We start from the raw sequence: 10,724 nt of genomic DNA on the forward strand, positions 1-10,724 counted from the left end.
ATAGCAGATTTATTCGGAAATAGCTACTCAGACCGAGAAAAAATAAAATTTATGGATTCCTGTTCAATAATCCTTCCAGGTCTGTTATACTGCAGACCCTATGCGATCATAACCATTTAAAAGACTCCACGAGACAAGTTGTCTTCGTCAAATTGAATTTCCACTCTGTAGAACTCACCAACTGCTAGATATTCATCAGGAGGGGAAGGGGGTAGGGGATATTTCAAGATGTACAATATAATAGACTCTAGCACACAGGGGTGTCCACTTTCCCCTATGTGTAGAGATTACACCCTATCTCCCAGCCTTAAAGCTGCTGTGCCTGTCAAGGGTTTGATTTAAATGTCCAAGGTAGGGCTTGATCAAAAAGTGTCCTCTTTCAGTCTGATCAAAGACGATGAGGCCTCTGGGTCCTGTGAAATCCATGCTGTGCACTCTCAACCTTTAGTATTTACAGTACAGAGCTCAGCTCCATTCAATGAAATATGCATAAAGCATCAATTGCCTTATCTCTTTCGATCATCTCTGCCAGTTATGCACAGTAATTTTCTCGTGATCGTCAAGAAATCCTCGTATCGATTTTAAACGTCTTTTTAGTCAAGTTTGGAATCAAGATTCAGAGGATCTCTACATTTACCAAGGCACTGCATATATTTTCAAATTACAGTGAGACTGTACTTTAGCTGGCTGTAAAATACTATTAATAAATGATATGCTGTGGATACTAGCCTCACTGATCCTACCACAATAGTTGGACTATTTCATATTCGATATGAAGAATCTTTTTTTAATCGTGAGGGACCTTAGAGATTCTTCCTCTAAAACCAAGTAAAGTTTAAACTTTTAAAACGGCATCAAACCCTCACAGTCCAACTTGTTCTGCTCTTTTCATCTCAGCAAAACAAAACTGGGGTGCCCATTATGGTGTGGAAAAGGAGAGGCTGTTCACAATGACCTCCAAGTGACTGCTGGAATGGCTCTAAGGTATGAAAATAAACATTATGGTGTGAATCTAAAGCTGCTGGGAAAACAGAGATTGCTGCATCCGCAGGTAAAACTAAGCTAAGGCTTCATCAAAATATTCTTGCAAGGAACACTTTTTTTGCCAGCCTTTCTGTTTTTTCTCATTACTGGCCTGAAAGGACAGTGAGAGAGGAAGCTTTGCATCACTGTTTAAAAAAAGAGATGGGAAAGTGTCTGGAATTATAAGCAGGATGGAAACAGAATGAATGTTATCTTGAGGTCAGAGGCGGCTGATCTGACAAAGAATACAACAAACTGCCACTCGACTTCACTTTCCTCTTCTGCTACTTTCTTTTTTGTTTTTTTCCAAACGCTTTGATTCGCTCTATCCTTTTCCATGGTGGAAGTCCCTTGGATAGCAACCGAGTAGGTCTAATTGATTTCTCTTGTTCGTGTCGGTTAGAGGCAGCAGCATCGAACTGTGCAGAGTACTCTGGCTCCAGCTTGCCTGCATTATTCCTCTTCTGTTTTCTTCTTTCCTCTATATCCCAGTAGACTATAATGCCAATACTTAACATACAAGTGACACCAGATAGCAGGCGAATGCAATGACATGTATGGAGATAAAATATCCAGGCTGTGGTGTAGTACATGTGGCTTACAAAAAGAGGTCAGGGTGTAAGATCACGGTGGCATTTGCTCTTTGGAAAGCCTACCAAGCACATTATCTAAGCTAGCACAGCTAAGTAAGCTGTGCTAACATGCAAGGGGTGAAGATATCATGAATGCATGTAATACGATCCAATGTAACAGCTCTGCAATAAACACTAAAGTAACCAATGAATGTTCTTACTTATTTGAGTGTTTCTAAAAAATGTAAAGTTGTAGTTAAGTTTGCGGATTTTGTTATACTGGACAGACGTGTATGATATTGTGTCCAGCCCAGTGTATAGAGTTATTAGTTCAGGCAGGGGTTCTGACTCAGGGCTGCATGTCTATAACATTCTCCTCTTGCCTTCGTCTTTTGTCAGTATCCATCAGTTTTGCGAGTTCCTGTCATGTTAGAGCAGGGAGAAAGCAACATTGTTTCTTTGTTGTTGTTTTTGTGAAGTTCAGCTGTGCAATATGGATGCAGGTTTTCTTTAGGCAGTAACAATACAGTAAGTCAAGCAGAGAAGGGAAACATGGACCACAGCGTTCACCGCTGAGACGAATTTCAAATCATGCATCGTTGAGTCCTGGGTTAGAACTCCTGCTACTGTGAGACACAAGTTAGGTAACAATAGAATACTGTAGAGCACAGACATGTGTTTTGGTCACTTTATCATGTGGTTAAGATACTGCACAGGCAGCCAAGCATAAATAATACTACTAAAATAAACAATATCTGATAAACTTCAACAACTACCACCCAGTATAATATACAGTACACTGAGCAAGGAACAGTAGACCAACATCCTATCATTCAAATGTCATAGCAGCATGTTTAAATATTATAGGATTTAATTTATATAGGTCAAATATTATTGCATTTGCCCAGCAGTTTTGCTCTAAACACTGTGCAGTGTTGGAAACTGACTGCAATTTAAACCACACAATTGCCTTTCATGAAATATTGTGACACCTGCTCATAGCTGAATTTCGTTAACTGCATCACCAGCAATGCAAAGGAGGCCAGAAAACCTTGTTAGACTCACAATGAGACAATATGCTCCACATCAAATGATATGATCAAACTGACATCATATTTTCTGCCAGACATGGGCTGTACAGTAATACAGCTGCTGAGTTTTTAGCTCTAGGTTCGAAAATATGAAGAGAATAAAGATCTCTCTCACTTATCCCTGCAATTCTTGCAATCTTTACTTTCATCATGATATCTAAATATATTTTTCTAATACAGAAAACAAATAGATTTAAGCCAATAAATATCTGGATTTAGATCCACATTCCACTTAACATTAACTCACTTTAAAGCAAAACTATGCAACTTTTTAAAGATGAAATAACACATTCTCTCTCTTACAAAGTAAAGTAATTAATAAGCAGTAAATTGCACCTTTCTTCAGTTCAATACCCCCAGGGGAAGTTTCAGCCTTACTCAGTCTGGTATGAGCAGTAGCACCTTAGCTAGCTGTAAATAGTCAGTTCACTGACTTTACCTTTACTTGTTTCTACTTGTCCTAGTGCTACGATATATTTTAGCATTTACCATAACTGCCACTTGGAGCCACAGTTTAGCAAAATTTACATTTATTGCTTTCAGTTGCTAGTAAAGCCATTTCTGACGAGCAATTCAAGGAGCACCATTAAAAACTCAACGTCTCAGCAATAATAGCAGACGGAAAACTATGAAAAAAAATTAAGACTTATATTCCAGTACATGTCATGCAAACTACTTTGTTTGACCTATTACGATATGAACTAGTATGCATTTATCAAGGCTAACACAAAGTAAATATCAGTTGTTCCCAAGACAAGACTTGTAGTTGTGTTGATGCTCAGTTAAGTCAGTTTCAGCTGTGTCACTTGCTTGTTTCCTGCAGCGACTATATCTTGCAATAAGTAGGCTAATAGTTTTTAAGTAGTGGGGAGCTTTTTAAAAAAAGGTGACCAGAGTTAAAAATGAGGGTGAAAACACTCTATTAATTGAATAACATGAGCCTGTGCAGCTTGCAATGGTTCACCTTTCTATTGTGTCACATACATCAGGCTGACTAGCATTGATGTCTCTTGCAGAAGGCAAAAGTTGTTGTTTAACAACTTAATGAGAGTCTGATTTATGACTGGAGCCATGTGCCTGATAAATAAACAGCACAGGTGAGAGTGTTTCATCTCACGCAGCATTTTCTAATCAACAGCTAACAAAAAGACATTGTAATATTGTGTTTGTGTGCATGGGCCTGTGTATAAATACGTGTCTGCATGCCTGTGTGTGAATTCAATGAATCATTCATCGCTTGCTGTATACAGTGTGTGTGCGAAGTGGCTGAGTAGTTGTGTGTGCATCCATCAAATTCTAAATCCAAACATTGAATTTCTGTATTGAAACATCCTCAAGGAAGCACATAAGGAAAGCACACACATTATCTTAAGATGAATGTGCCCATCTGATACACACCTGTGCTGTTCATTTTGCAGAGACACGTCACACCCACATCTATGGTTATGTGGCGCGCATGTTTGCACAGCTTTCTGAGGAGTGATTTGTATTGTCATACCACTGTCTTAGCATCAGAATGAGATGGAATCTTGTGCCATGCAACCAAGGGAGTCTTGGCTGCATGGGATGCGAAAGAGATAAGAAAAACTTTGGCAGCTAATGCATCAGCTCCCACAAAATGAAGCCAGCCTCATCCAAGAGCATTAAGATGTGGATAAATAAATAAAACATTGCCACCATGAGAGGGGAGGCAATGTGACAGCGGGATATTTTTTTCCTGCTTTCATGTTGGCAGGCACAGTCATTTTATTTTGGGATGAATCAAAATTTCCTGAAAACGCCTGCGTCAGGTGTATCTAATTATCTGACAGCGCATCCTCATTATAAAACGGCCGCTGGGATTCGGCTACTCTGCTTGCAGAGGCTTGGACCACAATCAAGGCATTCCTCACAGTAAAAACATAGGGATAATATAGCCGCTGCTCTCCCATATTTACACTTTTTTGACCTTCTTTTGTTGAGAATTGGACAATATTTGCTCTCTTCAATGCACCCCTCTATTCCTTATAAATTATTATATGTATAAAAACATAGCGACTGCCACTGATGACAGCCCCCTTGCCATCTCAGCCATGCCCTGATTATGTCACCTGGATGAAGTTTATAAACCATAATTACAGCTTACTCCTGTTTCTCTCCAGGGAGATGCAGCAAGCAGAAGAAAAGTGGGTGTGTTGTCAACACAGCCGCACTAGAGCCTCTCTCTTAAAGCGTAATTAATGGGAGAAAAAGATTTGCAGAAATGCAGCTATCTAACAGGCACTGCTGGCTGTGGCTCTTGGGGTCGCTGTGGAAGAGCTTGTGCAACTGTGAGCAAGCAAGACCTGTCTTCCCCACTTAGTACTTCTAGCCGTTGCTCAAATCCCATCCAACAGTGATTGATGCGGGCCTGGCGAGTAGTTTTGGGAGTATCACTCAAAGGGAAGACGAAGGAAAAATAGCAGAATGTTGCCACTTTATAAAATGGGAGCGCTGCTGGGGTAAAGGATGGCAGGGGATGTTCTTACCTAGGACCAATCCTTGAAAGCTTTGCGAGAAATTCAGCGCCTGACAGCAAACGATTCAAATCTACTTTTGTGCTCAAAACTGTCTTTACACATGGGGGTAACTAGCCTAAAGGAGCTCTGCATTTCAACATTTCGTCATGTTGCAATTTATTGTGCAAGCAATAGTGCTTTGAAACAGGAGGAGGATGTTTTGTCTCCTGTTGGTGTTCACAATGGATTTGTTTTCACATTAGTGCTCGCAGTGTTATATTTATGTTCATTGTTTGCCAAAGATTCACAATCAGATAGATAATGAGATAGATAGATAAATAGATAGAAAAGCATGCCTAATAAGCTCAGCATCAGCAAATGTCAAATCCCAGGGTGACAATACTGAAGCAATGATAAATTCAACCCACGGTTCAAAATCTCAATAACCCTGACCTCACAGCACAAAACAACTCAATATTAAGACAAAGTTAGAACCATTGCTAAAAACAAGCTAAAGTGCATTGCTGAGCCATGCGAGGGTGTTCCTAGCTGTTAAATCCTAAGTGCCCTCATGTCATAGTTTCCTGTCCTTGTGTGCTTCCCATTTAGTTCTTTTTTGAAATGCAACAGTAGCCTATCTCTTGCACTGCCTCATGACTGGCAGACCTTAATGCTATTACCTCTCCTCAGTGGTCATGCTCACTTAGCCCTCTGTCACTCCACACTAGCCAGGGAAGACACATCTCTCTGGCTGCATGAGCTGTCCTTGCCCTCATTTGCTATTGCTTCTCCTCGGCTTAGCTTGCTACAAAATACTAAGGCACACAAACTTTTCAATTCATTATCTTGCCTTTTAGAGGCTCTCCACTCCTTTTTTTTTTCTCACTGGCGCTGCAAAGTATGACTGCAAATCACAGGATAATTGGCTATATATGAATCACTTGTCAGTAGTAGTCTGACAAATACTCTTTAACACAGAGAAAGGGTTGTATAAATCCTGGAATTTGGGAACTTCCAAATATAGCTTTGGGGGGGGTGGGGGGGTCTGCTGACACACTACTGCGCATGATCCACTGTCAATCAGCAGTCAAATCTGACATCAAAGCCTGTCAAATAACAGCAGCAAAATGGGTAAACTAGGTGAGTCACAGCCCACCCACCGTCTACATCACCTGAGTCAAGAGCCCCGGGCAGGCAGGCTCGCACGCACGAACGCGCGCGTTCACGCGCGCACACACACACACACACACACACACACACACATTCAAAGACAAGCCGCCTCAGTTCACTGGACCAAACACCAAACTTTCTCAACACGTCCTACAACTAACACACAGAATATCCCACCATTTGAAATAGTTGCGTGCATGCCTGCGTGTGCATCCTCTTTCGTTTGAAAGAGGGGCAGCCAGACCATCGTTTGGGGCAAAGATGGCTCTGTGGTTTTGAGCACAGTAAGTGTTCTAAACGATAAAAATGCTGCAAATATCTCGCCACCATCTGGAGTGTAACGGCGAGCAGCAGACCGGTGCACGTTGTGAGCTAACTTGACATGATCCACCGCGCAGCTTCAAGCCATGCAGAAATATATGCGCCCTGGGCACCTTCTCGCGCCGCGGCACGACACACAACTTGGATTAGACACCAAACCAGACACTTAATTCAACACATAAAAACATGATGAGCTGCTTTTAATTCACAGAATTAGAAGATGCAGAGAAAAGTCTATATTACTTACTATATACCCAGGCGGTAGAATGCAAAGCCCCGGTAACTGTAATTAAAATAGAAAAATGGAAAAATGAAGAAGACGCTTGTTTATTTATTTTTTCCTCTCCATAAAAATAAACTCAGTATGGTAAATAGCCGCATGCATTCTGAATCGTTAAGCTTTTTTGATTTCAAAATGTCCACTCACCGGAGCTGTCCGAATAAATTCCTTAGGAAATTCCAGAGGAGTCCCTTCTTTCCTCTCTCAAAGTCAGAAAACAGCAATGCTTTTCTTATTCCAAAAACAGGCCCCCTGGTTTAACTGAAAGACAGAAGAGACCAAAACAGCCACAACACATTCCATTAGAACCGAGGGAGTCCCCCCCCTCCCCTCCCCTCCATCACTACCACCTCCACCACCCAAAAAAGTGTTGGCATAACATCTGTGAAGAGCAGCAAACAAAACAAAAAGGCAACTCGTAATAAATTGGCGGAATGGACAGATGGTACCTGCTCTCTTTATCACTGTCGACAAAGACAATGAGAGCGGCAATAAGACGGGCAGAAAACTGAGAGAGCTGAGCTTTTCTTAGGAAACGCAGCCCCAGCGTGCTGTCAGATTATACCAGCGCGCGCGCACACACGCACACACACACACACACACACACACACACACACACACACACACAGCTCCCAGCGACGGTTGGAGAGAGAGAGGGAGGAAAGGAAGAGACCGGAGACGGCAGGGATGCTGCGCTCAAAGCTGCACTTCGCAGTCCGGCCGCGTGATGGCCAGCAAGAGGAGCAGCTGACACTGGGATAGTTCAAACCATGCAACTTAACAGCCAAATTGTCCTTCATTCAGGTCCTGGAAGGCCGATATCCTCATTATAAATTTTAAACACACTTAATATTAATGTTATCTGTTATCACAGCTGTTACCATTATCCTTATTTATTATTGTGTGCTCCTGGCAGATTGCACATTGATAGTTCTACATGATAGCTCAATTACAGCCCAAAGCCTTTACAGCATAAATCATACAGTGGTGGAATGTAACCAATTACATTTACTTAAGTACTGCACTCAAGTACAAATTTGGGGTACTTCTATTTTTCTATTTCCCTACATTTCAGAGGAAAATATTCTACTTTTTTCCTTTTCACCTATTTCACCGCCTTACTATTACTTTACAGATTAAGATTTTACTACACAGCTATAAAATGGTTAACATTGCTCTACATTCGCCGAAGAGTAACTTACACATTAAAGCGTCAGTAATTGTAATAAAAGAATAATAAAAGTGTTTCTTCACTTGAAAGGAATTTGTCTTTGGTATATTGGTGCATAACAATATACATAGTAAGCAGAAAAAAGAAAGATAAAGCAAGTACTGCAGGTCAAGAAACATCTGACAATAAAATAGGAACAATTTACAAATTCCAAAAGGTAAAAAGTCCTGAACTGACACTTCAGTAAATCATAATCTCAAAATAAAGAGTGAGACTCTGGTTTGGGAGTTCACCTGAGGTGAGAATTTGTGCAGCATAGGCGTTTTTCACAGAGGACATTTTTGACATGTCACAGTAGGGACAGCACAGGTGTAAATAAAAAAAAATGTGGCTGAATTCCATTTAGATGCTAAAGTTTCAGGGTCCTGTGACTGTGCATGCTGGCTCACTGTCACACTTCGCAGTCCGGCCGCGTGATGGCCAGCAAGAGGAGCAGCTGACACTGGGATAGTTCAAACCATGCAACTTAACAGCCAAATTGTCCTTCATTCAGGTCCTGGAAGGCCGATATCCTCATTATAAATTTTAAACACACTTAATATTAATGTTATCTGTTATCACAGCTGTTACCATTATCCTTATTTATTATTGTGTGCTCCTGGCAGATTGCACATTGATAGTTCTACATGATAGCTCAATTACAGCCCAAAGCCTTTACAGCATAAATCATACAGTGGTGGAATGTAACCAATTACATTTACTTAAGTACTGCACTCAAGTACAAATTTGGGGTACTTCTATTTTTCTATTTCCCTACATTTCAGAGGAAAATATTCTACTTTTTACCTTTTCACCTATTTCACCGCCTTACTATTACTTTACAGATTAAGATTTTACTACACAGCTATAAAATGGTTAACATTGCTCTACATTCGCCGAAGAGTAACTTACACATTAAAGCGTCAGTAATTGTAATAAAAGAATAATAAAAGTGTTTCTTCACTTGAAAGGAATTTGTCTTTGGTATATTGGTGCATAACAATATACATAGTAAGCAGAAAAAAGAAAGATAAAGCAAGTACTGCAGGTCAAGAAACATCTGACAATAAAATAGGAACAATTTACAAATTCCAAAAGGTAAAAAGTCCTGAACTGACACTTCAGTAAATCATAATCTCAAAATAAAGAGTGAGACTCTGGTTTGGGAGTTCACCTGAGGTGAGAATTTGTGCAGCATAGGCGTTTTTCACAGAGGACATTTTTGACATGTCACAGTAGGGACAGCACAGGTGTAAATAAAAAAAACGTGGCTGAATTCCATTTAGATGCTAAAGTTTCAGGGTCCTGTGACTGTGCATGCTGGCTCACTGTCACACTGGGACACTAGAATAGAATCACTGTTATCGTTGTTAATGGTATAAGTGAAAACTGTGCTTTAACTGCTTTAACAAGTCATAATGTCTGCTGCAAAAAAGGCCTGTTGGATTGGGATTGTGACTACAGGCAATTATAGTGTTGTTCATTCACTTATGTGTGTTTTCCAAATACTTCTAATGTGAGTATTCGGAGCATACTGAGGATATGGACAGTGGAGATGTGGATTATGCCGTTGGAGTGGTTTAAAAAGTTTCTGAGGACATGTAGACAATTTATTTGGCCATGAAACTGGGTCAGCAAGGAATGCATTGTAACTCATGTGAATCCAAGCTGAGTACAACGGCTGTCCTCTGTGAATGAGCAAACTATAAACTTCCCAAAGGCAGTGTTTGTTTGATATGCAAGGTTTATGGTTGACTACTCTATTAAGAATAAGATACATTGCTGATAGTCAGCCGGGGGTGGAGAAGACATGCAAAATGCATTATATACATAAAGTACAGGTAGAATATCATGTAGGCACATCAGTACAAGATATTCACTATGGATAATTAATAGATTATATGTTGGATAAGTTTGTAATAGAGTCCAGTCCAGTGGTTCAGTGTACAAGTAAACAGTCATTACAGATATAAAATGAAAGATAAAATGAATCACGTTATCGTTAACAGATGCATAAAGAATGTTTACCAAGGGATTTTTGTTTTGTTTGAGACGTTGTTGGGAACAAGATGCACATACAGATAATGTGGGTGAGACGAGTTGAAGATGGACAGCTCTCTGACTAGAATCTGAGGTGTGTCAGCTCTTTGTCCTATGGCAATTTAATCCAGTCTGGATTTAAATGACTTGGTGGATTCTTTTACCCAGAAACTGGCAAGGAAAAATATTATTTAAGCTAAGACATGGATGAATTTTGGATAGTTAAAGGCTAAGTAAGGTATATTTCCACCTGGACCCTTTTCCGCCATGTTTTTGTGTCTGTGTGACTAATTGGGACGACCTTTTTTGAAATTTCCAGCTGCCAGCAGCGAGACAGGGCTGCAACGTAATCCTTGCGGGAAATTGTGCCCTGTCAAAGTACATCCATTAAAGTACTTGTTTTTGCCACTGACAGGCTCAGATTGTTAGTCTGGCAACATCATGGAAAGGACCCCTACAGAGCTAGACCTTTTTGTTTAACCAGAAACAGTCGCTACATTGCTCTCGTCAAAGCCACCAGGCTCCTTTGACAAAACCCAT

General features: G+C 40.4%; 1 protein-coding gene across 29 annotated transcripts in view; it reads right to left on the reverse strand.

Annotated features, from left to right (window-relative positions):
- Nucleotides 1–7,520, reverse strand: part of LOC119912904 (receptor-type tyrosine-protein phosphatase delta-like) — a 371,622-nt gene extending 364,102 nt beyond the window's left edge. For 14 of the 29 annotated variants that reach the window (XM_038732149.1, XM_038732147.1, XM_038732146.1 and 11 more), the window contains exons 1-3: nt 7,384–7,519; nt 7,082–7,195; nt 6,902–6,937 (exon numbers count right to left, since the gene is read on the reverse strand). The gene's annotated coding sequence lies outside the window, so the exon portion shown is untranslated. Of the gene's footprint in view, nt 1–6,901; nt 6,938–7,081; nt 7,196–7,383 lie in introns of all 29 variants that reach the window. The other 15 variants (XM_038732155.1, XM_038732151.1, XM_038732160.1 and 12 more) reach the window with 4 other exon arrangements.
- Nucleotides 7,521–10,724: the final 3,204 nt, after the last annotated feature.

This window comes from Micropterus salmoides, unplaced genomic scaffold, assembly GCF_014851395.1.
Source record: "Micropterus salmoides isolate LMB-PRFRI ecotype aquatic unplaced genomic scaffold, ASM1485139v1 Ms_hic_scaffold_2, whole genome shotgun sequence".
Taxonomy (NCBI): Eukaryota; Metazoa; Chordata; class Actinopteri; order Centrarchiformes; family Centrarchidae; genus Micropterus; species Micropterus salmoides.